The following is a 26493-nucleotide window of genomic DNA, read 5'->3' as shown; positions in this document are numbered from 1 at the left end:
ACACACACACACTCTCTCACACACACACACACACACACACGTGCACGCGCGTGAAGGCAATGGGGGTTGGCCAAGATCAGAGAGATACTGGAGGGGAATCAAGCTTTGAAAGCAGGAATTATACCTTTTGGGATTTGCAAGTTTGCAGCTTTTTGCCTGAAGGCAGTCCAATCTGCAGGCAACTTGGGGCAACAGAGGCCAAAGTCTTAATAGCTTGATGTATCAGATAATAGAGCTGGGGCTAGAAGAGAAGCCAGGAAATGAAGAGGGGGTGGATTCTGGAAGGGGACAAGCCACAGAAAAGATAAACTCCCAAATCTACCCAAATTATTGGCTGACCACTAAACTATGTACACACAGGGGGACTGGCAAATAATAAGTACAGCTGGAATCTGAAAGAACCAAGCAGAGATTTCAGTTATTGCTGATTAGGAGAGACAGAGTTGGGAATTTGAGTCCAGCCAAATCAACTCCCTCCTAGAACAAACATTAGTCATCTGAGAAATAAAACAGAATCCAGAGTCCATAGAATCTAGGGTACACTGAAGCCCATTATAATATTCTGCTTACTTTATATATGTTAGAAATTTTCCATAATAAAAAAATTAAAACAAAATAAAACAACTACAAGAACACCACTGAACCCCAAACTGTTCTTGGCCTCCATATTTCTTGCCAGAACTGTTCTTTCACTCCCTTCCATTGCCAAACTTCCTAAAAGTATTGCCTACACTAACTGCTTCCATTTGTCCATCTCCCATTCATTCCTCAACCCACTGCAGTATGCCTTTTCTCAACATCATGCTACCAAAACTGCTCTTCAAAGGCTACCAATGACCTTCACATTCCTAAATGCAATGGACACTCATCAGTCCCCATTTCCTTTGTCTTCTTGGTAGCATCCAACACTTTTCATCACTCCCTTACCCAATTTTTGTCTTTTGTGACCCCATTTTCTTTGAGGTTTCCTCCTACTTCTTTGCTGTTCCTTCTCAGTCTCTTATGTTGGGTAAGTCATCCAGCCATTATGCATTAAAGTTCCTCAAAAATCTGTACTATCCCACTTTTTTTCTTATTCTTATTCTTTCTATTTGTGATCTTATCAATACCCAAGGCTTTTGGCCAATGACTCTCAAATATCTATAGATCAGCGTTTCTCACCTTTGGCACTATTGACATTTTGGGTTGGATAATTCTTTGCTGTGAGGGGTGTGGTTGTCCTGTACATTGCAGCATATTTGGCAACATTCTTGGCCTCTACTTTCCAGATACCAGTAGCACCTCTCACTACATTGTGACAACCAAGAATATCTCCAGACATTGGCAAATGTCCCCTGGAGGAAAAAAATTATCCCTGATTTTAGAGCCACTGCACTAGACCTTTTATTTAACTGCCTACCTGACACTTCCCTGTGCATACCTCAAAGGTACTTCAAACTTAGCATGTACCAAAACAAATTTATCATCTAATCTTCCAATATTATGACTCAAATACAAGACAAAACAAAGACTCAAGACAAAACTGATTCTCTTTCCTACTCCCTTTCTCAGTGAATATTTCCCCTTACATATCTAATTTAACAATTCCAACCCCTTGAAATCATCCTTGATAGTCTCCTCCCTTCTTTTGTACAACCCATTGCCAAGGTTTTCATTTGTACTTTCTCAATAACTCCTGGTTCAAACACTTCTTTCATCAGTAACACTACCTCCTTTATCCAGCCTTCCAATATCTGTTGCCTGAAGTGCTGCAATAACTTTGTAACATCCACTCTTGCCTCTCTCCTATCTATTTTCTATATGCTAGTGAGAGTGATGTTCTTGAAATCAATGACTCATTGTTTTACTTCTTGTGCTAAAAATAGAATAAAGACCAAAGTCCTCAACATGCCTACAGAATCTTGTCTGGCTCTTGCCAACTTCCTTACTTCATCTTGTTCCACTCCTCTTCTCACTCCACATTCTTCAGCCACACTGGTCTTTTTCTATTCCTTTATGTGCCATGTTCTTCCTACCCCAGTGCTACTTTGAAATCACCTTTGCAAAGATTATGACAGTGAGAGAAATCTAGCACGGCTGTCTTCATGTTGCTTCTAGTCTTGCAGGCTGGCTGCCCTCACTGATTATTGGGCATGGGGCCAGGCTAACCATGGGAGGAATTTAGTTTCTAATTTAACTTTGAAGCAAGTGTGATAATAGTGTCTCCCTGAAACTGATCCCTTCTTTGTTCAGTTTTGTGGGCTGAAACTGCCTTTGTAAGACTAAGGAAGGGCCACAAGATTAGGATTATGGAAAGGGCCTGACTTCTGCTAAAATGTAGGCATAGTTTCTATAATCCCTTACTGCTCAGCAGCCATGTGGCTTGAGGTCACAAGATTTTTGACTTCCCTAGTTGTTTCTATAGATAACATCACTATTGCAGGACCTAAGATTGGTCTTTTTTTTTTTTTTTTTTTTTTTTTTTGAGACGGAGTCTCGCTCTGTCGCCCAGGCTGGAGTGCAGTGGCGCGATCTCGGCTCACTGCAAGCTTCGCCTCCCGGGTTTATGCCATTCTCCTGCCTCAGCCTCCTGAGTAGCTGGGACTACAGGCGCCCGCCACCACGCCCGGCTAGTTTTTTGTATTTTTAGTAGAGACGGGGTTTCACCGTGGTCTCGATCTCCTGACTTTGTGATCCACCTGCCTCGGCCTCCCAAAGTGCTGGGATTACAGGCGTGAGCCACTGCGCCCGGCCAAGATTGGTCTTTTGAGATGTTTTACAGATTTTTGCATTCTGGCAACCAACTGACCCCATCAAGACCCATGACTCATGACTCAAATGGTCCTGTGGCCCCTACCCAGAGGTGGGCTCAGTGCACAAGAACCATTTTCCACACTCTTATCATTCCATCCCCAACCAATCAGCAGTGCCCATTCGCTAGCCTCCTGCCCACCAAATTATCCATAAAATCCCTAGCTTCTGAGTTCTCAGGAGGCTGAGTCACTCCCTCCTCTCAGCTGCCTTGTGTTAATTAAACCCTTCCTTTATTGCAATACCATGGTCTTTGTGAATTGCTTTTGTCTGTACAGTGGGCAAGAAGAACCCACTGGGCAATTACAAGTTCACATACCATTCCTTCTGCCTAATACACATGCTTCTCCTCACTCTGTAGTTAATTCATACTCATGCTCTTGATAACTTCCAATTCAAAGTAGAGGCTCTCTGCTATATGCTCTTAGTGTACTCCATCCCTACATATACAAACTTGTCACATTTATTTGTGTGGCTATTTGATTAATAATCCCCATCCCATTCATTAGACTGAACTTCAGAGGGCAAAGTGTGCATCTATTTTGGTTGTTATTGTTTACCACTGTATCCCTAAGCTTAGTCCATAATAGATACTCAATGCATAATTTCTGAAGAAATGGAAAATGAATACATGAATGATGATAATGATAGCTGAGGGGTGAGGATGAAAAGTGTTGAATAAAGCTGGAAGAGAGTTGGAACAAAGGCAACTTGTGTGTGTGCTATGTTGTATCATGTTCAAGGGATCATGTGGGTTGTGCTGTTGCCTGTGGCTTAGAGCAGGAAAATGAACACGTGGAGATGGTGGATGAACGAGGAAAGAGGAAAACACCGGAATTTAAGACTTGGGGAGTGCAAGGTTCCGTTTATCACACTGAAGTGGGGCAGGGTAGGTATTTGAATTAACTTACTCATAAAGTTTGAGAGCAAGGTCCAGGTGAAGGGTACCAGAATATGCCATCCTAAAATGTGCCTGTTTGACCTGTAGATTATTTTGAACTAAAGACCATCTAGAATAACCAGAGGCAGGAAAAGCTCTAAAAACAGGGCACAAGTTTTTCTTTTGTAAAGGAGATTTACTTTTATAAAGGAAATCTCCACTTGCAGAGATGTCTCCTTCTCCCTTACCAGGAAGAGGAAGACTCTTAACAACTCTTATCAATGGAGAAGGCAAACAAAGGGGTAAGATCCATGCACTATTTTAGACCTTACCAAAGCTCTGGTGGGGTTAATTAAACACAGGATAGGTGTGAACACTTAAATTATCTGTGTACATTAAAGTAGGCCCTCTTTGTTGAAGATAAGTTGAGGGAGGAGGGACACTTAAAATGAACATTTTTACATTTAAATTAGAGCTACTAAAATTTCAAAGGACTCTTTTTTCTTTTTCTACATGTACAATTTCATGCCCTGCACTGCAAAAATAACACCTTTTGAAATGCATTAAGAGTTTTTAACCACTTCTCAAAGTGCTTTCCCATCTATTGCCTAAACTGTGGCTAGCTACAAAAGATTTTGAAAGGATTTCCCTGGCTGGGGATTTTGAGATGTCTAGTCCAAAGACTTTATTTTATAAATAAGGACATTAAAGTCCAGAGAGGTGAAGTGACTTGTCCAAGGTCACACAGCTCATAAGCAGCTGGGTCTGCCTGAAGCAGGATCCTGAGCCCGATGCACTTTCCACTAATGCAGAATATTGGTTTTCTCAAGGATCTAGTTCTTGACAGACACCTAGAGGAGGGAAGTGTGCCAAACAGAAATGCACTTTGGGTTCCCTAATAGTTTTCTTTGATGTATATTTGAGGAAGTAAAATGTGCAGGGCTAGGGATTATTATGATAAGCAGATGTATTGCAGGTCCCAGCCAGAATCCTGCCCATCCTTCCATTTCCTGGCAGTACTGCATCTAAAGCAGCTCAAAGAAGATACAGTATCCCCAGGGAAGAACACCTCTTCAATGACCTCAGCAATGTATTTACAGATTTAGCCTATTTTCACTCAGAGGCTACCATTTTCTCCAGCAGTAACTAGTGATGGGGTTGGTTCTTATCTGTTTCCATGATGATATGGTGGTTTTGGGTCCCCACCCAAATCTCATCTTGAATTGTAATCTCCATGTGTCAAGGGAGGAACCTGTAATCCCCACGTGTGGAGAGAGGGAGGTGAATGGATTATGGGGGCAGTTTCCTACATGCTGTTCTTGTGATAGTGAGTGAGTTCTCGTAAAATCTGATGGTTTAATAAGCATCTGGCATTTCCCCTGCTTGCACTTCTTTCTCCTGCCACCTTGTGAAGAAGGTGCCTGCTTCCCCTTTGCCTTCTGCCATGATTATAAGTTTCCTGAGGCCTCCCCAGCCATGCGGAACTACAAGTCAATTAAATCTTTTCTTTATAAATTACCCAGCCTCTGCTATTTCTTTATAGCAGCATGAGAACAGACTGATACATATGAGATTCTGATCACCTGAGGAATGCACTCAGCCCTCTGCATTCCTTCTTAGTGGCTTCAGGAAGAACATTTAGGTGCCTCAGGAGGTGCTCCTATCTAGGCCTGCTTAGTTTCACCCTGAGATCTCAGACCCTGAGACAGGAGTCCCTGAGGCTGGAATGGGGATTTTCAAATGATTTCCCATCCTACAAAGCACTGAAAAGTGATGAGGCTTCAAACAATTCAACTGACGGTTCACAGAAGTTAGAGAGAATGTAGTATAGACTAGGGGTTTAATGTATATGCTTTGCAAATGCAGGCTCCAAGCCCAGCTCTGTTACTTCCTAGCTACATGGCTATGAATAAGTTACTTCCCTTCCTCAAGCTTCAGTTCCTCATGTGTAAAATGGAAGAAGTGACACCACCTGCACCATACACTTGTTACAATGATTAAATAAGACAATATAACTTTAAAGAATATATTACAGTGCTGCTGGCCCAGAGTAAATACTTAACAAATGGTAGCTCTTAATGTTGTTGATCTTGGTGCAGAGGTTAGAAGTGTGAGCTCGGGAGTCAGGTCATCTGGGCTCAAATGCTGGCAAAATGTCCAGAGAGATATTTGGCTCATAGTAAGTGTTTGGTAAATGTTTGCAAGTAATTATAAATTAGTGTTTTAGCTAGAATCATCCATTTCAATATGCACGTTTGTCAGGAGTCATGATGAATAGTTATACATGTTACTGAAATAAGAAGACGGTTGTAAATAAAGTATGGCAGGTAGAAAATCTTTCATTATGTGGGTGACTGAGTAAGAACAAAATAGAAGGATCTTTGGTAATACACAATTGGGACTAATTTTCCATGTTCCCTGAGAAAGCTAATATTCAATGAGAAAGAGATCAAGGGAAAACATGTCACAAAAAGGCAACATTTATGTTTATTTAATGAGCTTTCTTGAGTATCTCTGTTCCAGGGACACTGGCAGGCCCTTTATGTACATTGTCATAATGCTCATGCAACACTATCCAGGGGACATTACCATCATTTTACAAATGACATTAAGAGGTGGATCTGTGAAGGTGGAGGTGAGATTAGAACACAGGTCTCTTGGATCCCTGAAACATGGCCTCTGTAGGTGTGTGACTTGGGACTAGTCACTTCACCTGTCTGTGCCTTAGTTTTCTCATCAGTAAAACGGGGACAATGGTTTCTCCATTACAGGAATGACTGTGAGAATCAAACAAGGCAAGCTTGCAAAATCCCTGCACACTATAAAACCCTGTAGACATGTGAATCTTAATATTTGTCTAACCTTGTCCAGTATGGTAAGTCTGAAGGGGGTGTTAGAGTGAGGCTCCCTAAGATCCCACTGCTATGGTTTCCTGGCAGCTCTTTACGGATGATTGGGGTAGTGATTTAGGTGCCAAGGAGCTCTCTGTATTCCACAGCTGGGTCTATTTCAGTCTTCTCTCCTTGAGAATGAGTCAAAACCCCCGGGAATGAATGAGGTCCTGTGAGGCGCTGCCTTTGACAGCTAATGTGACATGTTTAAAGTGGTATTATCCTGCTCTGAGGCACAATGGGAGGCAGGAAGGTGGGAAGACACAGGAAGCCACGGGCCTGGATCTGCAGAGGTGCAGAGACATTTCCAGCTTTTGAGCAAATTATAGGCTGCCCAGGGATCCCAAGGCGCTAAACATCCTGCAGTGAGTTACTGCAACCTGAATACTCATCAAGGCTAATGACTCCTCTGAGTCATTAGAACACAACTTCTTTTGCTACTCCTGGAGCTGAGAACATGGCCATCTGGAATAGAAGCAGTCATGGAAATCTTGCTTTTAATAGCCATTAACTGGAACAGGACAAAAACAAAAATAATTTTAGCTACTGATTACTTCTCCCAAGTTTTTCCTGTTTACTTCAGGGAATCAATTTTGGAACCTGAGGGATGGAAAAACATATAGTGAATATGGCATGTTGCCTACCTATGGAATCCAAGGTTTAAACAAATAGATGTCTTGCTTTACATAAAATATAGTTTTTTCCTGAAAAGTTGTGAGTAAATAAAATCTCTCTCTCTCTCTCTCTGTATATATTTGTTTTGAGAGACAGTGTCTCGCTCTGTCACCCAGGCTGGAGTGCAGTGGCATAATCTCTGCTCACTGCAACCTCTGCCTCCCGGATTCAAGTGATTCTCCTGCCTCAGCTTCCCAAGTAACTGGGACTACAAGCATGCGCCACTATGCCCAGCTAATTTTTGTATTTTTAGTAGAGATGGGATTTCACTGTATGTTGGCCAGGCTGGTCTTGAACTCCTGACCTCAAGTGATCCACCCACGTCGGCCTCCCAAAGTGCTGGGATTACAGGTGTGAGCCACCATGCCTGGCCTAATATCTATATGTAAAATTATACATGTCGACAGGTTGGAGCTCTGATTAAAGTGGAAGTGAGAGAACCCCCTTTTTGAGGGACTTTGCACTGCTTTTCATCTCAGCAGCCACTGTTCTTTCAACAGACCTCTGGCAATGAGAGCAAAGGAAAAGAACTCCTTGTGGGAAACGATGCTATGACACTGGCAGATAGTAATTGCTATTTAGGAAATTATATCTCTGATGCATATCTCCTCCCACTAGACTCATGTTCCATGAGGGCAGGACAACATTTGTTCCCAGGGCCTAGCGTAGCACCAGGCACATGGCAGGTACTCTATAAGTGACATATGTGTTAGGTATGGTGAGTTGTTCAGAATATGGGTGCTGGAAGGAGGCAGAGCTGGGTGTTTATTTTGACAGTTGTAAACTAGACATATAATAATGTTTACTTCGAAGTATTTCCATGATGATTAAATAAAAGAATATATATCAGGAGCATGGCCTAGGGCTTAGCATGTGGTAAATGCTCCAAAAGTGGTAACTGATATTGGTTACTTATGGTAGAGAGTGGGAAAATACCCAAAACTTTTCTGAGTGAGAAAAATTTCCAGCCATTTGAGTTATATCCCTCAAGAAAATATGTTGAAATCTGAAGTTGTGAAGGCTGTCCCATCCCCAAATATGCCATCTCGTGAATCGATTATTTAGATTTGAAAACACTTGGAGAAAATGTAGTTTCAGAAAGGGAGAGCTGACCTGTCTTTTCCTGCATGCAGCCTATGACAAAGATTCCTCTGGGAGTGGTAACCTCTCCATACTAGGGGAGAAAATGCCCTTATCATGAGAGACTGGGAAATGGAGGCTGTGATTGACTTAAATAAACATACTTAACAAAGTAACGCTTATCATCATCCACCTGTTTTACATTCCCCATATATCTCCCAGTGACTCCCCTAGGACATTTACTCCCCCAGCCAGATTTTCTTTGTACTGTCATTTCTTCTCGAATTTATCATTCTTTGTCCAAAATGCACAAAAGCATCTTGCTTTGGCCACTTCTACAGACTTCACTCTCTTAAGATCTCCATGTATAGGTAAAATTAACACAATTTGTATATTTTTCTCTTGCTTATCTGCCTGGTGTCAATTTGACTTCTAGAACCAGCTGAAGAGCCCACTGAAAGCTATAGGGGGGTGGTAGAGGTGATCTCCAGCTCCCCACAAATTCTAATGTTGGGTACCTGTGACCCTATTTGGAATAGGGTCTTTGCAGATGTGATCAAGTTAAGATGAAGTTATTAGTGTGGGCCCTAATCTAAAAGCACTGGTATCCTTATAATAAGAGGAGAAGACAGGGACATGCAGGGAGAAATACCCATGGGATGAGAGAGCAGAGATTGCAGTGATGCATCCAGAGGTCAGGAATGCCAAGGATTGCCAGCAAATAACCGAAGCTAGAAGGGGCAGCAAGGAGTGTACCCGATGGGCGTCAGAGGGAGCACGACCTGCTGACATCTGATTTTGGATTTCTTGCTGCTAGAACTATGAGAAAATAAATGTCTGTTGCTTAAAGCCATCCAATTTGTAGTATTCTCTTATATACAGTAGCCCTAGGAGGCAAATATGCCAACCATCCAATTTTTGTGTAGTAGCCATGAGTAGCGGCGATATCACAATTCCTTCCCTGTACATTTCTTAAAGGTCAAAGTCTGCTGGAATTTCATCAGGGCAAGTATAGGTGAAGTTTCCTCCATCCGACAAAGGCATGCAAATTACATCACTATCTCCAGTTTCCATCAGGAGCCAGAAAATTCCTCTTGAATGTTTGAATTCAGTTACACGAGAGAGAAAGAAAAACAAAGACAATGTTCACTTAGGAGAATGTTATTTCTTGAGAAAAAGACTCTTAACCCTTATCTCGGCCTGTAGAAGAGTGATTCTTGGAAATTTCCTAAAATAGAATTGAAAAAAACCCTCAATAACACCCGCTCAAGTAGACAATGTTCATTTAGGCTTCTTGGCACCAAGTCCAACAATAAAGGGCTTAATTAAAACAGAGTCAGCGACGTTAGGCAAACCACTGCAGTTGGGCTAAGGAGGAGGGATATGCACTGTCGACTCTAACAAAGGCTCGCTGTTGCCAATGAAACCACCATTCCACACATTTTTTTGGCAGGAAGGGAACCTGTCCTCTGAGAACCTGCAAGAGGCTATTTTTAGAGTTCAGTTGCAGTCTCCCAGAGTCAACAGTACAGCAAGAAAACATAGGTAAGTCTAAGAAGCCCAGGAAGCAGATCTAAGAAATCCTCGAAGGCTCTGTAGGACTGGAGGGCAGAACTGGAGATACTCAAGTGAGGTAACTGTCCACGCCTTGGAACAGCTTTAAAATCCCACTTTCCACTGCTTTCTGTGGAATGTCCTCAGGGAAGTGTGATGGAAGAGCGGGATGGGGTGGCCACAGCCAACTCAACATGTTAGTGGTGGGTCACTCGTAATCCTTCTTTGGTGTTATTTTCTATCCTGAAGAATATTTTGATTATTTAAACCCACTGAACAACCATAGCTAACTTCCCGTACCTTGGAAAGCCCATCCTGTTTGCCTCTGAGATGGGAGGTTACAGAGGGAGTGGCTATGTCCCCCTCCCAGCCCCATGGAGTCCCCCTTTCCTTCTGATCCTCCCAGATAACCAGTGGATGTGGAGTGCTCCTGATTTTAGAGCCCAGGTATAAAGGTGTGGGCCCTGACATCTGTCCATGTGACTCCATCAGTGGGACCTCCCTGGAATGGGTGGGAGTTCCTCAATTTCCCACACTTGAGATGAACAAGTGCCTAGGCCCTGTACTGACTTCATGCATTCTGCTTTGCACCAGGCACTGTGCTGAGCACACGGAAAACAAGTATGAGGGAGACTTTATCTCTGACCCAGAGGGGTTTTCTGATCCAGTCAGATCAGAAACAAACAACAAACAAAAATCCCCCAAAAACCTTACAATGGGGTATAACAAATATTATTTGAAGACCGAGGAGAATTAGAGAACAAGCAGGCCCAGAATGGCTAATTCACAGAGTGAGAGAGCTGCAGAGCTGGGCCTGGAGTCCCTTCTAGGGCCCCTTGGCCCTCCCCTTTCTCTGCTTCCCTCTTGTTCCTGCGGGATGATTTTCCTCCAGTGGACTCCAAGCTCAGAAGGGCAGGAACTGTATCCTCTGCTTCCGTTGATTGCATGGGTCCCCTAATGCAGCCCTGCAAACATAGTGTCCACTTCAGAAAGGGATTTCTGCATAGACGGTCAATTCCTTTCTCTGAATGTGGGAGTGGAGCATTTAGGACAAGCGCAATGTAAGTTTTTCTACGACTATATCTAACTACGTGAGTTTGGGAGAGTTACCAGACATCTCTGAGCCTGTTTCTCAGTCGGTAAGATGAAGAAGGTAGATCACATAACTTCCAAAACTTTAGAGTTCCATGACTATAATCTAGCAAGGCACACAGTTATCTGTGACTTGGAGCTAGACAGACCTGGGTTCAAAGCCCAGACCCAACCTTTATTTGTTGTGCAACCTTGCCAAAGTATTTATCTCCACCAAATCTCCATTGTTCATTATTAAATGGAGCTGTAATCATTAAATCTATTTCACTAAGCTGGTATGAGCATTAAATAAAATAATACACGTACAAAGTTAGTCGTAAAGGAGTCTCTCTATAAATTTTAAGGTGGAATTTAAGAAATGTTTGTCAAAGGTATGAATGTCACTGCCTCTCCAAGAGACACAGAATTTCATGCTATGGTTCATGGACAGGGCAACCACATACTTTGGTTCCCCTGTGTCTTGACACAATTATTAACACAATTATTATTTATTTTCCTTTTCACTATCAAAAACTCATTGATCTGTAGAGCCAGTCTACTAATTTCAAAACTACATTTGCTAGGTGCCTACTATAGAAAGTCAAACTCATTCTCTTAGTGGCATTACTTTGAGTTCTTTCACGGTGTAGTCATTAATTAAAATCCTGGTAACAACACAAAGCTTCTGTGAAGTGGCTTACAGTTGGCCATCCATATCCACAGGTTCTACATCTTGGATTCAACCTACCATGGATTGAAAATATCAGGAAAAAAGTCCGGGCATTGTGGCTCACACCTGTAATCCCAGCACTTTGGGAGGCTGAGGTGGGTAGATCACCTGAGGTCAGGAGTTTGAGACAAGCCTGACCAACATGGCAAAACTCCATCTCTACTAAAAATACAAAAATTAGCTAGGTGTGGTGGCGGGTGCCTGTAGTCCCAGCTACTCAGGAGGCTGAGTCAGGAGAATTGCTTGAACCCAGGAGGCGGAGGTTGCAGTGAGCCGAGACCACATCATTACATTCCAGCCTGGGTGACAGAACAAGACTCTGTCACAAACAAACAAACAAACAAAAGAAAACAGATTAAGAAGAAAATGCCAAATATAAAAAACACAATGATAAAAAAAACACAAATTAAAAATGTAGTGTAAAGACTATTTTTTTCTGTTTTTTTTTAACATTATATGTTAAAGGCTATATGTGCAGAATGTATTGTTACAAAGGTATACATGCGCCATGGTGGTTTGCTGCACCTATCAACCTGTCATCTAGGTTTTAAGCCCCACATGCATTAGGTATTTGTCCTAATGCTATCCTTTCCCTTACCCACCCCCTACCCCCTGACAGGCCCTGGTGTGTGTTATTCCCCTCCCTGTGTCCATGTGTTCTCATTGTTCAACTCTCACATAAGAGCAAGAACATGTAGAGTTTGGTTTTCTGTTTCTGTGTTTGCTGAGAATGATGGGTTCCAGCTTCATCCATGTCCCTGCAAAGGATACAAGCTCATTCTTTTTTATGGCTGCATAGTATTCCATGGTGTATATGTACCACATTTTCTTTATCCAGTCTATCATTGATGGGCATTTGGATTGGTTCCAAGTCTTGTAACAACTATTTACATAGAATTTACATTGTGTTAGGTATTGTAAGTAAGCTAGAGATGATTTAAAGTATATTGTAGGATATGTATGTTGTAGGTGAATACCATACAATTTTATATCAGGGATTTGAGCATCTGTGGATTTTGGTATCCAGTGGGGAAGGTATCAACCAGGAGGTTGACTATATATTATCCACAGTCTTCTGCTCTTCATGACTTTTTGGTAGTCTACAATTCACTCTTTGCCAAACTCTATGGAGAAAGACTTAAAGGTGTTAAACCAGCTAACCTCAGGCCTGGTCTTGGCTCCTTGAAGACCTGATCTTTGGACTGAGGCAAGTCATGTCATTATTGCCTTAGTTGCCATATGTAAAAAGTAAGAAAGAAAAAAAAAGAAGCCAACACTTATGTAGCTCCTATTGGGAACATTTTATAAATGTGACACCATTTACTTACTGCCACAAGTCCGGGAGGTATAGGTAGTTGTTCTCATTTACACCTGAGATTAGCAAAGCTCAATAAGATGAGGTAATATCACTGAGATAAGTTGCCAAAGTAGTAAGGGAAAGCAGGTAAGAAACCATTGTGCCTTCCTGCTTTTCTTGTTGGAGTTTCAGGTAATGAGTATAAAACAGCCCCATAGAAGATAGGCTTCTATTAACACAGAAAAATACTGAAATAGGTTTATAATTGTTGTACTCTTTTTTTCTTCCTGGAATTTGCAAATCTCAGATATTGCTCTAGCCTCTTTGTTGATTATGAGATTTTTTTTGGCAGAAAATAATTGTTCGAGTTGAGTTCCAAGGGTTGAAAGAGTTTCTCCTTCTATTCTCCTTGAATAAGAAGAATCCTGATAAGGTGTGCAAATGGTTGAAGAAGTACAAGTGCAATTTTCACTAAAAATCCTGAGTACCTGGAAAAGCTGATGAAGAAGGCCTTGAACCTCCATCACATCATTAGCTGACTGAACATTTTATAATCAGGAGGGAAAAAAAGGCCAAATAGAAGAAAATTTCAGCTGAAATTGATACCTCTGTCCAAATAGAAAATCACTGCAGAATCTGAAAATCCTAATTCCGCAAGTCACAGATGCTTCCAATTAGAACAGAGATGGTTAATGTAGTTTCAGCTGTTACTTAAAATATTAAAATGTGCCAAGAAACTCAGAGAGTTGGTACAAAGAAGTTTCTTTTTCTACTAAAATATTTACTCCTTCAGAAATAATAATCAGAGGCTTTAGGCCCCTTTCCCTGAAAAGTCACACTTAACACTCTTCACTTTCTTTTATGGCTGTGAACATGGCACAGACCCACACATGCCTCCACTTTATAAAACAAACACCTTCCTGATGTCTAGAAGGCCTCTAGTGAATCTGGGTCTCTGGGCAGTAAGTTTTTGGAATGTGTCTCTGTTCTAATACAAACATTTGATTTCCAAAGCAAATAATCATCAAACCCGCGATTCTGAAATTACTGTCCCCTTGACTCAGAGGCACAGCCAATGAGTCACTTATTTACATGTAAGTACAAGATAGGGAGAGAAAAACATCCTATCTGCTTGTTTTTCCAAAGCAGGTTTGAGAAGTAGTCACACATTTTTTTCCACTGAATCATAAATCTGCAGCCTCAGTTTAAGAAACAGGCTAGGAGCTCAGAACCCTATGAAGATACACCAAGATAATAGTCCCCTACGCCAAGGACAAGCTGAAATTGTAAAAGCTTGAATCCATTTTATACTAGCATTTATGAGGCAATTCTATGGACAGGCATCTGAGTCCTATCCTGAAGTAATTTGTAAGCAGAAGACCCCGCCCACTTTAATTTACCAGATAAACATTTCTGGAGCTATCATTGCATATTAGTCATGAAAGCTGGAATTTAATAAGAGAGAACAGAATGCAGTTTTCAAAGTGCACAAAAGTTCACTGGGAAAACATATGCTTAGACTTCAGGGACCATGATCCCTGGAAACAAATGGAAGAGACAGCTAAGTGCCTGGAATTAGATGTCTGAAAGGACTACTCATCAGATGCAATTAAGCAGGGGGAAGGGGAGAAGCACACATTTGACCTAATGTGTTGTTTTGACTAAGTTCAGTCTCCAAACTACAAATCCCTTGAAAGGAAGGAATCTCAGAACATTTAAGATCAGAAATGTTAAAGGCCAAAAAAGTATTTGCTTTGAAATGATTGAGAAAAGATGTGTGTGTCTTTGGTCAGGCATAAGTTCCAGTGAGACCCGCTCCAAGTTTCAAAACATTGATGTTATTGAGAAGCCTAAGAGCAGAGGTTCAGACAGACTTAGACCCAAATTCTAGGTCATTTGGTGAGTAGTGACCTTGACAAATGACTACAGTTGAGCCTGTTTTCTCATCTGTAAAATAGGGGTAATGAAATGTTTCCAATAAAGTAGTGACAATTAAAAGATAATATATGAAAAGTAGTGAGCACGATGCCTGATAGATTTGGATTAAAATACATAATTCTTTGAAGAAAGTTTCTAACAGAAACTTTTGATGTTGACAGAAAACCATCAAACCGCAACAGCAAGAGAGGAAGAAAGGAATAGAGATATCCACAAAACAACCAGGAAATCATTAACAAAATAGCAGTAGTGAGTCCTTAGTTACCAATAACTACTTTGAATGTAAATGAATTAAATTCTTCTATCAAAAGACATAGAGTGGCTAAATGGTTAAAAAAAAAAAGACTCAACTATATTTTGCTACAAGAGATTCAGTTCACCTTTAAGAACGCACAGAGGCCGGGTGTGGTAGTGTGGTGGCTTATGCCTGTAATCCTAGCACTTTGGGAGGCCAAGGTGGGTGGATCAACTGAGGTCAGGAGTTCGAGACCAGCCTGATCAATATGGTGAACCCTGTCTCTACTAAAATACAAAAATTAGCCAGGCGTGATGGCAGGTGCATATAATCTCAGTTACTGAGGGAGACTGAAGTAAGAGAATTGCTTGAACACGGGAGGCAGAGGTTGCAGTGAGCTGAGATCGTGCCATTGCCCTCCAGCCTGGGCAACAAGGGCAAAACTCTGTCTCAAAAAAAAAAAAAACAGAGACTGAAAGTGGAAGGATGGAAAAAGATACTCCATGCAAATGTAAACCAAAGAAGAACATGGGTTAGTTATATCAGACAAAATAGATATTAAGTCAAAAACTTAGTATATAAAAAAGAGACAAAGATCATTATATAATGATAAAGGAGTCAATTCATCAAGAAGATATAACTTCTATAAATATATTTGCACCTAACCTTGGAGAACTTAAATACATAAAGTAAATATTAAAATATCTGAAGGGTGAGATAGACTGCAATACAATAATAGCAGAAGACCTCAATATGCAACTTTCAATAATAGACAGATCAGACAGACAGAAAATAAGAAAACATTCGACTTGAACTACACTTTGAACAAAATGGATCTACAGACATATACAGAACATTTCTTCCAACAGCAACAGAATATACATTCTTCTCCAATGCACACATAACATTCTCCTGGATAGATCATATGTTAGGCCACAAAACAAGTCTTAACAAATTTAAGGATGTTGAAATCCTATCTATGGAAAGTATATTTTCTGATCACTATGATATAAAAGTAGAAATCAGTAACAGGAGGAATTTTGGAAAATTCAAATATGTGGAAATTAAACAACAAACTCTGAACAACCCATAGGTCAAAGAAGAAATTCAAAAGGGAAATTTAAAAATACCTTGAGATAAATGAAACTGGAAACATAGCATAATGTAACTTATGAGATGCAACAAAAGCAATTCTAAGAGGAAAGTTTATAGCAATAAACTCCTACATCACAAAAGAAGAAAGGGGCCTGGCATGGTGGCTTACACCTGTAACCCCAGCATTTTGGGAGGCCAAGGTGGGTGGATCACCTGAGGTCAGGAGTTCCAGACCAGCCTGGCCAACATGGCAAAACCCTATCTCTACTAAAAAATCAGCTGGGCATGGTTACAGGCTCCTGTAATCCTGGCTGCTCAGGAGGCTGAGGTGGGAGAATTGTTTGAACCCAGGAGGCAGAGGTTGCAGTGAGCTTAGACTGCATCACTGCACTGCAGCCTGGGTGACAGAGCAAGATGGGGTCGCCAAAAAAAAAAAAAAAAAAACTCACAAAGCCCTAATCTTTTTTTTTTTTTTTTTTTTTTTTTGAGACAGAGTCTTGCTCTGTCGCCCGAGCTGGAGTGCAGTGGCCGGATCTCAGCTCACTGCAAGCTCCGCCTCCCGGGTTTACGCCATTCTCCTGCCTCAGCCTCCCAAGTAGCTGGGACTACAGGCGCCCGCCACCTCGCCCGGCTAGCTTTTTGTATTTTTTTTAGTAGAGACGGGGTTTCACCGTGTTAGCCAGGATGGTCTCGATCTCCTGACCTCGTGATCCGCCCGTCTCAGCCTCCCAAAGTGCTGGGATTACAGGCTTGAACCACCGCGCCCGGCCAAAGCCCTAATCTTATACTTCAAGGAACTAGAAAAAGAAGAACAAACTGAGCCCAAAGTTAGCATAAGGAAGGAAATAACAAAGATTAGAACAGAAGTAAAGACTAGAAAAATAATAGAAAAAATCAACAAAACTGAGAGTTGGATTTTTTGAAAAGATAAGCAAAATTGACAAACCCTTAGCTATACTATGAAAAAAAAAGAGAAGACTCAAAATCAGAAATGAAAGAGAAGATGTTATGACTGATATTACAGAAATACAAAAAATCATAAAAGACTGTTATGAACAATTATATATCAAATAATTGGATAACCTACAAGAAACAGATGAATTCTTGGCAACATATTACCTGCCAAGACTGAATCATGAAGAAATAGAAAATATGAACAGATCTAAGAGTGAGTAAGGATATTGAATCCGTGATCAAAAGTCACCCATCAAAGAAAAACCCAGGACCAGATAGCTTCACTGCTGAATTCTACCAAATATTTAAAGAAGAGCTAATACCAGTCTTTCTCAAATTCTTCCAAAAAGAGGAGGAAATACTTCCAAACTCATTTACAAGGCCAGCATTACTTTGATACTAAAGCCAGACAAGGACACTACAAAGAAAAGAAGACTATAGGCTAATATCCTTGATGAATACAGATATAAAAATCTTCAACAAAATACAGTCACAATGGATATATGTTTTGGAAAATGCATCATTAGACAATTTCATCATTGTGTGCAGTTACCATAAAGTGCACTTACACAAACCTAGATGGTATAGCCTATTACACACCTAGGCTACATGGTATAGTCTATTACACACCTAGGCTACGTGGTATAGCCTATTACACACTTAGGCTACATGGTATAGCCTATTACACACCTAGGCTATGTGGTATAGCCTATTGCTCCTAGGCTGCAAACATGTACAGCATGTTACTATACTGACTACTATATGTAATTGTAACAAAATAGTAAATATTTGTGTATCTGAACACCCAAACATTAAAAAAGTATGGTAAAAATGTGGCGCATATATATAAAATGGTGCACCTGTATAGGGCACCTACAATGAATGAAATTTGCAGAACTGGAAGTTGCCCTGGGTGAGTCAGTAAGTGAGAGGTGAGTGAATGTGAAGGCCTAGGACATTACTGTATACTACTGTAGACTTTATAACACCGTATACTTAGGCTACACTAAGTTTTTTCAAAAAAATTTTCTTTAATAATAAATTAACCTTAGCTTACTGTAACTTTTCTACTTTATACAGTTTTAAGTTAATTTTTTTCTTTTTAACACTTTTAAAATAGCACTTAGCTTAGGCTGGGCGAGGTGACTCACCCCTGTAATCCCAGCACTGTGGGAGGCTGAGGCTTACAGATCACCTGAGGTCAGGTATTTGAGACCAGCCTGGCCAACATGGCGAAACCCCTCCTCTACTAAAAATACAAAAATTAGTGGGGCAGGGTGGCGCATGCCTGTAATCCCAGCTACTCGGGAGACTGAGGCAGGAGAATTGCTTGAACCTAGGAGGTGGAGATTGCAGTGAGCCGAGATCATGCCATTACACTCCAGCCTTGGCAACAGAGCAAGACTCCATCTCAAAATAATAATAATAATAATAATAACACTTAGCTTAAAACACACACTGCACAACTGTGCAAATATATTTTCTTTCCTTATATCCCTATTCTATAAGCTTTTTTCTATTTAATTTTCCTTTACTTTTTAAATGTTTTTTTTTTTCTGTTAAAAATGAAGACACAAATATATACATTAGCCCACGCCTACACAAGGTCAGGATCATCAATATCGTTATCTTCTAACTCTATACCTTGTTCCACTGAAAGGCGTTCAGGGGCAATATTATGCACGGAGCTGCCATCTCCTGCGATAACAATGGCTTCTTCTGAAATGCCCTCTGAAGCATCTGCCTGAGGCTGTTTTACAGCTAACTTTTTTTTTTAATAAGCAAAAGGAGTACACTTTAAAATAATGATATAGTTTAGTATAGTAAATAAACCAATAACAGAGTTGTTTAGCATTATCAGGCATTATGTTTTGTACATAATTGTTTGGGCTGTATTTTATATGATTGGAAACACACTGGATTTATGTCAGCATCACCACAAACACATGAGTAATGCTTCATGCTGTGGCATCAGTAGGTGATAGGAATTTTTCAGCTCCATTACAATCTTATGGGACAACTATTGTATATGTGGTCCTTCATTGACCGAAACATTGTTATGTGGTGTATGACTGTACTAGCAAATCAAATTCAGCAGTGCATTAAAAGGATCATTTGCCATGATCAAATGGGATTTATCCCTGAGATGCAAGGATGGTACAACATAGGTAAATCAATTAATGTGATTCACCATATTAACAGAAAGAAGGACGAAACACATATGATCATCTCAATAGATACAGAAAAAGCATTTGAGAAAATTCAACATTCTTTCACCATTAAAACCGTCAACAAATTAGGTATAGAAGGGATGTTCCTCAACACAATAAAAATTATATGCTAGCATCATACTATACTAAAGACCCATGGCTAACATCATACTCAATGGTGAGAAGTTGAAAGCTTTTCCTCTAAGATCAAGAACAAGACAAGGATGCCCACTGTTAGTACTTCTATTCAACATTGTGCTGGAAGTCCTAGTCAGAACAATTAGGCAAGGGGAAAAAAAAAAAAAGCATCCAAATAGGAAAGGAAGAACTGAAATTTGTCTCTCTTTGCTGACAATATCATCTTATACATGGAAAACCTTAATGACTCCATTAAAAAACTGTTTGATAAATTCACTAAAGTTACAGGACACAAAATAAACACAAAATCTGTAGGAGTGTTTCTATACACTAACAATGAACTGTCCAGAAAACAAATTAAGAAAACAATCCCATTTATAATATCATAAAAAATGCTTAAGGAATAAACTTAAACAAGGAGGTGAAAGATCTGTACACTGAAAATTATAAAACATTGATGGAAGATAATACAAATCAATGAATGCCCATCACATTTATTAGCTTGGTGCAAAAGTAATTGTGGCTTTTGCCATTACTTTAATGGCAAAAGGAGTACACTCTAAAATAATGATATAGCATAGTATAGTAAATAAACTAATAACAGAGTTGTTTATCATTATCATATATTATATATTGTACATAATTGTATGTGCTACATTTCATATCACTGGAAATGCATTATAGCAAAAAACACAATTACTTTGGCACCAACCTATTAGTAAATATTCAGTAAATAAAGCTATTTTTACTTTTATTCCATACAAACTATCTTAGATAATTCTTCACATCCCAGGTGTCTCATTAGTAGAGGAATATAATGAATAAGGCTTAAAAAAGGTTGACCTGATCTAAATTATGTGGGTATGAGCAATATGCTTGCAATATTACTACTTTTTTTGGTATTAGAACACCTTAGGTCTATACAGCCAAACCCTAAACTCTTCAATGACAGAAATGTCAAATAAGGATCTCATTCTTAATCTGTGCAAGAGACTGTGACAATATTGGTGCCACTATGAACAATTTATGCTGTAATGCTGAGAAACACAACAAGCACATTCTTTCGTTTCTCTTGGCTGTGTAAGCTGAAGCACCAGTTTATGAATTATTAAAGTCTTCTATGTAATAGGTACTCTTTTAAGCACTTGGGATATTTATTTATTTTGATGAAAAAAAGACAAAAGTTCCTGCCCTCATGTAACTTATATCCACTCCATTCATTTATTTATTCATTCATCTTACCATATGGCAAATGCCATAGTAGGAGTTATGAAAGGGAAAAGACAAAGATACAAAGAGGAATATGATACGCTGTCTGATGAGCTCCTTGTCTGACAAAGCAGAGAGTGATAGAGTAGATCCGAAAATAGCTACTGTATTATAATACAACAGCTCTACAATGGAGTATTAGCAAATGGCACCATGAACAGACATAGAAGAGCGAGCAAAGTATTCTCCGAGGGAGGGAGGAAGAACAGAGACTAAGGAGGTGGCAAGAGATGAGGACATTTGAGGAAGGTTAAACACGGTTTGTCAGCTGGGGAGAGTGGAGAAAGAGCATCAGGCAAAGCAAACAACTGCTGGGTTCTATCAGTTAATCAATTAATGAAGTATATGGTAGAATGTAAAATCAAAAGAAGGTACAATGTCTAAACTAAAGTCGCTTATTTGGGAAACAACTCTTATCAATCACCAAGTAATTAAGCTCTGCCTTTGTCTTTTTTTTTTTTTTTTTTTTTAAAGTAGGCCTTAGTAGAGAACAGCCTTTATCCTCCCTAAGTTTTTCCACAAGGTGAGAGTAGTTGAGTGGACTTCCACTTGGGTTTGCTCTCTGATGCTTTGTGTTTTCCCAGGGTAATGTTTAAGAAAATATGGCCCATCTGTTAGCTGTGTGGAGAGTAAGCTTCCTGCAGGAGAATAAGTTGTAAATAGTTTTAAAATGGAGAATCCTGGGCCCTACTCCTGACACAATGAATCAGAATTGGCAAGAGGGCTGGAGTCTGTAATTTTTCATGAGTGGATTCTTAACGGAGGTTTAAAACCACTGACCTAGGTAGAGATTTACTCTCAAACACTGCCTTCTCAGTTCAATAATCAAAATCATTTACCTATTTATCTTAATTATTTTAGCTAGCATTTTACCTGTATTTGTTCTGCTATTACTTGAATTCAAGCTTCCTGCATCTTCTTTGCCTAGTAAAGTGTAATTTTCTCTGCTCCTTACTACTTGTTACCTCCACTCCCACCCCCTTACAATCCAAGGAGGTTCACTGTAGCTTCATCTATTCTTCTAGTTAGTAAAAATGTTACCATGACAACATCACATCTATGTCCTCCACTTAGCTGCACATGAGAAGCACGGATTGGACCCAGGGTCCATCCTGCAGTGGCAGGCCAGGAAAATCTATGGAACCTCATTTGTGATGAGGATTGGACATTGTTATTAATTTTCCAGAACCAAGGATTCTGGAAGTGTAGGACATAATCTCATTTCACTCTAGCTATTGATTTCTCCCCAACTGATAGGCTGGATTTGGGGGTAAAGTTACTTTGCAAATAATGGATAAAGTCTATCCTTTATCCTGGTAACAGAAACTTTTTGAAACTACTTTTATCTCCTCATCCTAGCATTTAAATCCAATTAAGTTTCAGAAACATTTACTGAATGCCCGCTAAGCCCTACACAAGTCTTCTTGCTGAAGATCCTTGAAGGAATCAAATCACTTTTTACATTCATTTTTTTAAAAATTTAACACACAATGCATTTTAAACAAAGTTACAGAGTTAGAGCTCTGTCTTTAAGTAAGGAGCCATGGATAATAGAAGCTCACTCCTTTAGGATTCTATTGGAAGCTATCAGAAAAATAAAACTCAGAATTTCTTCTATCTATCCACTACTCCTTCTATCCATCCTTCCTTCCATCTGACAAGAACTGTGTGGAGGGCTCTGTGCTAGATGCTGGGTATACAATGATGAGCAAACAAATTCGTCTCCTGACCATTGGAAGTTTATAGATTAGTAGCAGAAAGAGTGCTGGAGGCAAACAGAAACTCCAACCCTAGATTCAGCTCTCTCTCTATTTGTACAGATTGGGGGAGTCAGTGAATTTCCTGAATTCTCTATTTCCTTGTGTGGAAGGGGGCTGCCTTGTCTGTTGCACAGGGCAGTTGGCAGGATTGCATTTGAGTTCACCCTAACAGTTTGAAGTGCTACATAAATATAATAATTGCAAATTAAGTTTGATTCAAATAGTGGAGAGAATAACTATCATGTGCACAATAGAGAGAAGTAAAACTTTTGAAATAAGAGGGAGGAAACCTGAATTCTAGTCCTATCATTTACACGGACTTGTGCCTGTGCCCTGCCCATGGGGCAAGGAGTCATTTCTCCCCTTGGCCTTGATTTCAGCTGATTGATTTATAGCTTCATGAACCTCTCAGTGTATGCTACTAGGAAAGGCAAACCTGCAGAAATGCAGAGCTCAAGTGTCTCTTAAAAGCTAATCAATTCCATCTGTTCCCATGTCAGGCTTCCTGAGGAGATCTTTCTTTTCAAAGGTCTCTTAGGAGGCAAATATCTCAGCCTGTCTTGGAACCCAGTGCAGGGAGTTGTCTAGGAGTGTTCAGGAGTGGGCTGCAGGGGCACACAGGTAATGTCTGTGTTGGCTAGAGTGCTCCACAAGCTGTGCAGGGAGGCTTCAAAATGTGGAGGCCATTAAACGTCCTGACACCCACTCAAGGGGGCATCACGAGAGCAGGAGCTCCATGAAGTTTTTGGTGTGTACTTAAAAGGCTCTGCCTGTGCAGGTCTGAAGAACCTGCCCAAGGTGCAAGCCCTGGCTTTCTTGCTGAGGCTCTTTAACATGGCACTTTGATGTGGCATGGAAATTCACAAACCCATTTCATTCCATCTCCCTGCAAGGGGCTCTAGCCCTGAGACTGATACATATGGACTCCTTCAGATACCTGTTGCTGATTTCATTCACTTTAGGAATGTGTTTGCTTTCTTGTGGTTGTTTGGGGAGAAGGAGCATATTTATGGGGACACACATAATTCAGAAATGCTGAGTTTTAACAATATAGGACTGAGGGATTTCAATATGGAACAAGGGAAGTCCTTGGAATAGAATAGATTCAGATTTGAATCCTGCCACTTGCTTGTCATATGGCCTTAGGTGATAATAAACACAACTTTATTATCTTAAAGTTATTATCATAAAAGGAGGTGGTAGTAGTTGTTATAATCATTGTTCCATTTCTGGAGCCCAAGCTCAACTTCCCACAACTGTCAGTCCACCACAACACAGTTTGCAATCTGACAATTCTTCCTCTCACTTTCACCTTCACATCCAGCTCACCCCCACATACCACAGACTCCTCTTTCTTGGCCTCTCGGATTTCCACCTCTCATTTCCACACCTAGGAACCCATCAGGCTCTTCCCTCCTCATACTTCAGTTAGTACTATAGCTCCCAGTGGACTCTCCTCTTTAGTCCTCTTGAGAATTAACCTCCTCAAAACTTGCTTTCAAATTACAGCCTACCCCACTGGAAAGTGCATCATGATCCCTGATCCAATCCAAACTCCTCACTTTGCCCTACATCCGGCCTTACCTTCCCTACCCTGGCCAGTGGAGCCATTACCCAGGAAATGTCCAGGGGAGAAGAGGGGCTTTCTTGTGATGAGGAAAGCTTTTCCCAGAAGTCCTCTGGCAAATCACTCTCACATTTCTTTGGCCAGAATTAGGTTATATATCTACACCTAAAGTAATCACTGACAAGAGACCACAACACTATGATGGCTGGGATTTGAGACCTAAGGTTGATTCTGGGAAGGGCCAAGACTCCCTCAAAGTGCATGACCATTTGGAGGAAGATGGATAACTGAAAAAATTGGGGTTGTTAATAAGGAGGAAGGGGAAACCAGCAGTGTCCCTTACACTCCCAATCCTGAGAGTCTACGATCCTTGGCTTGTTCCAGCCTATAGCCTTGCCCATGCATTTTCTCCTGCTTAGAACTCATCCAGTAAATCTTTGTATGTCAGAGACTCTGCTGGGCCATCTTCCCAATGTGAATCAAAATCCTTCTTTCAAGGTTTAGATCAAGAACCAACAATTCAATGGAGGGATTTCCTCCCAAAATGAATTACCTCATTACTTGCAAAGTAAACTTGACAACCCATGCCACACTTCACACATTGGCTTATATTGGCTTAGAATTTTCTCAGTTGAGCTGTAAACTCCTCAAAAACAGAGACCATCAATGAATATCCTTATTTCATTTGGATCATACATGTACTTGTGGTGGCCAACCACAAAGACGGTGCTTAACCAATGCTTATTGAATTTAATAAGAAGATAGTCTCTATGCTCTTTCTCTAGTAGGTGCTTGAAGACACCATGCTTAGCACAATGGCAGATATAGGGAAGAACAATGCACAGCTCCTCCTCTCCTATAGCTTGTATTTCAGGAGATGAGATCACATACACTGTGTGAAGCTGCAGAAGTCCATCTTCCACCACCCACATTATTCTTTGTCCTTTTAGTCTTTTCATATATCCCCATCAGTAATCTTCTGGACTACGGCTGTCCAACCTTTTGGTTTCACTGGGTCACATTGAAAATAGAAGAATTGTCTTGGGCCCCATATAAAATATAGTAACACTAAAGATAGCTGATGAGCTTAAAAAAAAAAAATCTGGACAATGCTGACAACACCTCACTAGGGCACTCTGCCTGAGCCTTGTTTCCATCTCTGGCAAGCTATATGGTAAAGATATCTGATAGCAATAACTTAAGCATGCCCTGAATGACTCAGTATGGCAGATGCACCTGAATGTCTGTTCTGAGCTAGGGAATCTGGAAGTGGCCAACCCGGAGATTCATTCCTTGTCTATAAGGAACATCTGAGCCCCTGTCTCGTCCTGTGGAACACAGGCCATACAGGGAATAGGGGCCCCAAGTTCTGGGTTGAATGATGGTTGCCAGGTGGAAGTTGTTAGGGAAAGGCGGTTAAGTGAAAATGCTACATAAACTGCATGCTTTTTTGTTGTTGTCGCAAGCGGTTGCAGTTCTACTGTTCAGCCTGCCACCACTGGAACAGTGGTTCTCCTATCCAACCTACCACTACTGGACACTCTCTCTTATATGTAAGCCCCATGTCTTGACCCAAGGCTCTGGGTCTCTTCTTTGGCCTCTTGAACCTGATGCCACCCCCAGTGGAGTGGATAGGGGTTTGGTATGATACACCCCAGATAGGACCTTCCTGATCTATTCCTTCACATCCTCTATGAAACAAAACCAGTCCTTCCTAAATCCAAATCCCTATGGGCTTGGGAAATGCTGGATTAAGAGTCTATAAGAAATCAGTTCATAGATAAAGATTTCAATGTTACCACTCCAGAGCACAAAGGAAATTTGCAAGGGAAATTTACAGTAGATATATGGATTAACACAAGGACATGAAAATAATAATGCATTTTAAGGGCTGGTCAGCTGAGGTTCTGGCAAGGCAACCTTCACTTTTCAATGATCCTTTACTCTTCCTCTACCCCAGAACATTTACACTGCTTGCAGCTTCTCTTAAGAAGCCGCTATCAAAGTGGCTGGCAAGATGGCCAAACAGGAACAGCTCCAGTCTGCAGCTCCCAGTGAGATCAATGCAGAAGGCGGGTGATTTCTGCATTTCCAACTGAGATACCTAGCTAACTTCATTGGGACTGGTTAGACTGTGGGTGCAGCCCATAGAGACGAGCTGAAGCAGGGTGGAGTGTCACCTCATCCAAAAAGTGCAAGGGGTCAGGGAACTCCCTCCCCTAGCCAAGGGAAGCCATGAGGGAATGTGCCATGAGGAATAGTGCACTGTGGCCCAGATACTACGTTTTTCCCACTGTCTTCACAACCTTCAGACCAGGAGATTCCCTCTGGTGCCTCTGCCACCAGGGCCCTGGGTTTC

General features: G+C 40.7%; 1 protein-coding gene across 2 annotated transcripts in view; it reads right to left on the bottom strand.

The window, feature by feature from the left end:
• ME3 (malic enzyme 3, NADP(+)-dependent, mitochondrial) overlaps nt 1–26493 on the bottom strand; it is a 215502-nt gene that overhangs the window by 72933 nt on the left and 116076 nt on the right. The gene's annotated exons all lie outside the window — the stretch shown is intronic.

This window comes from Colobus angolensis, unplaced genomic scaffold (genome assembly GCF_000951035.1).
Source record: "Colobus angolensis palliatus isolate OR3802 unplaced genomic scaffold, Cang.pa_1.0 Scaffold174, whole genome shotgun sequence".
Lineage (NCBI taxonomy): Eukaryota > Metazoa > Chordata > Mammalia > Primates > Cercopithecidae > Colobus > Colobus angolensis.
Note: the sequence above shows the minus strand (reverse complement) of the source record. Positions and strands in the feature narration are given on the sequence as shown.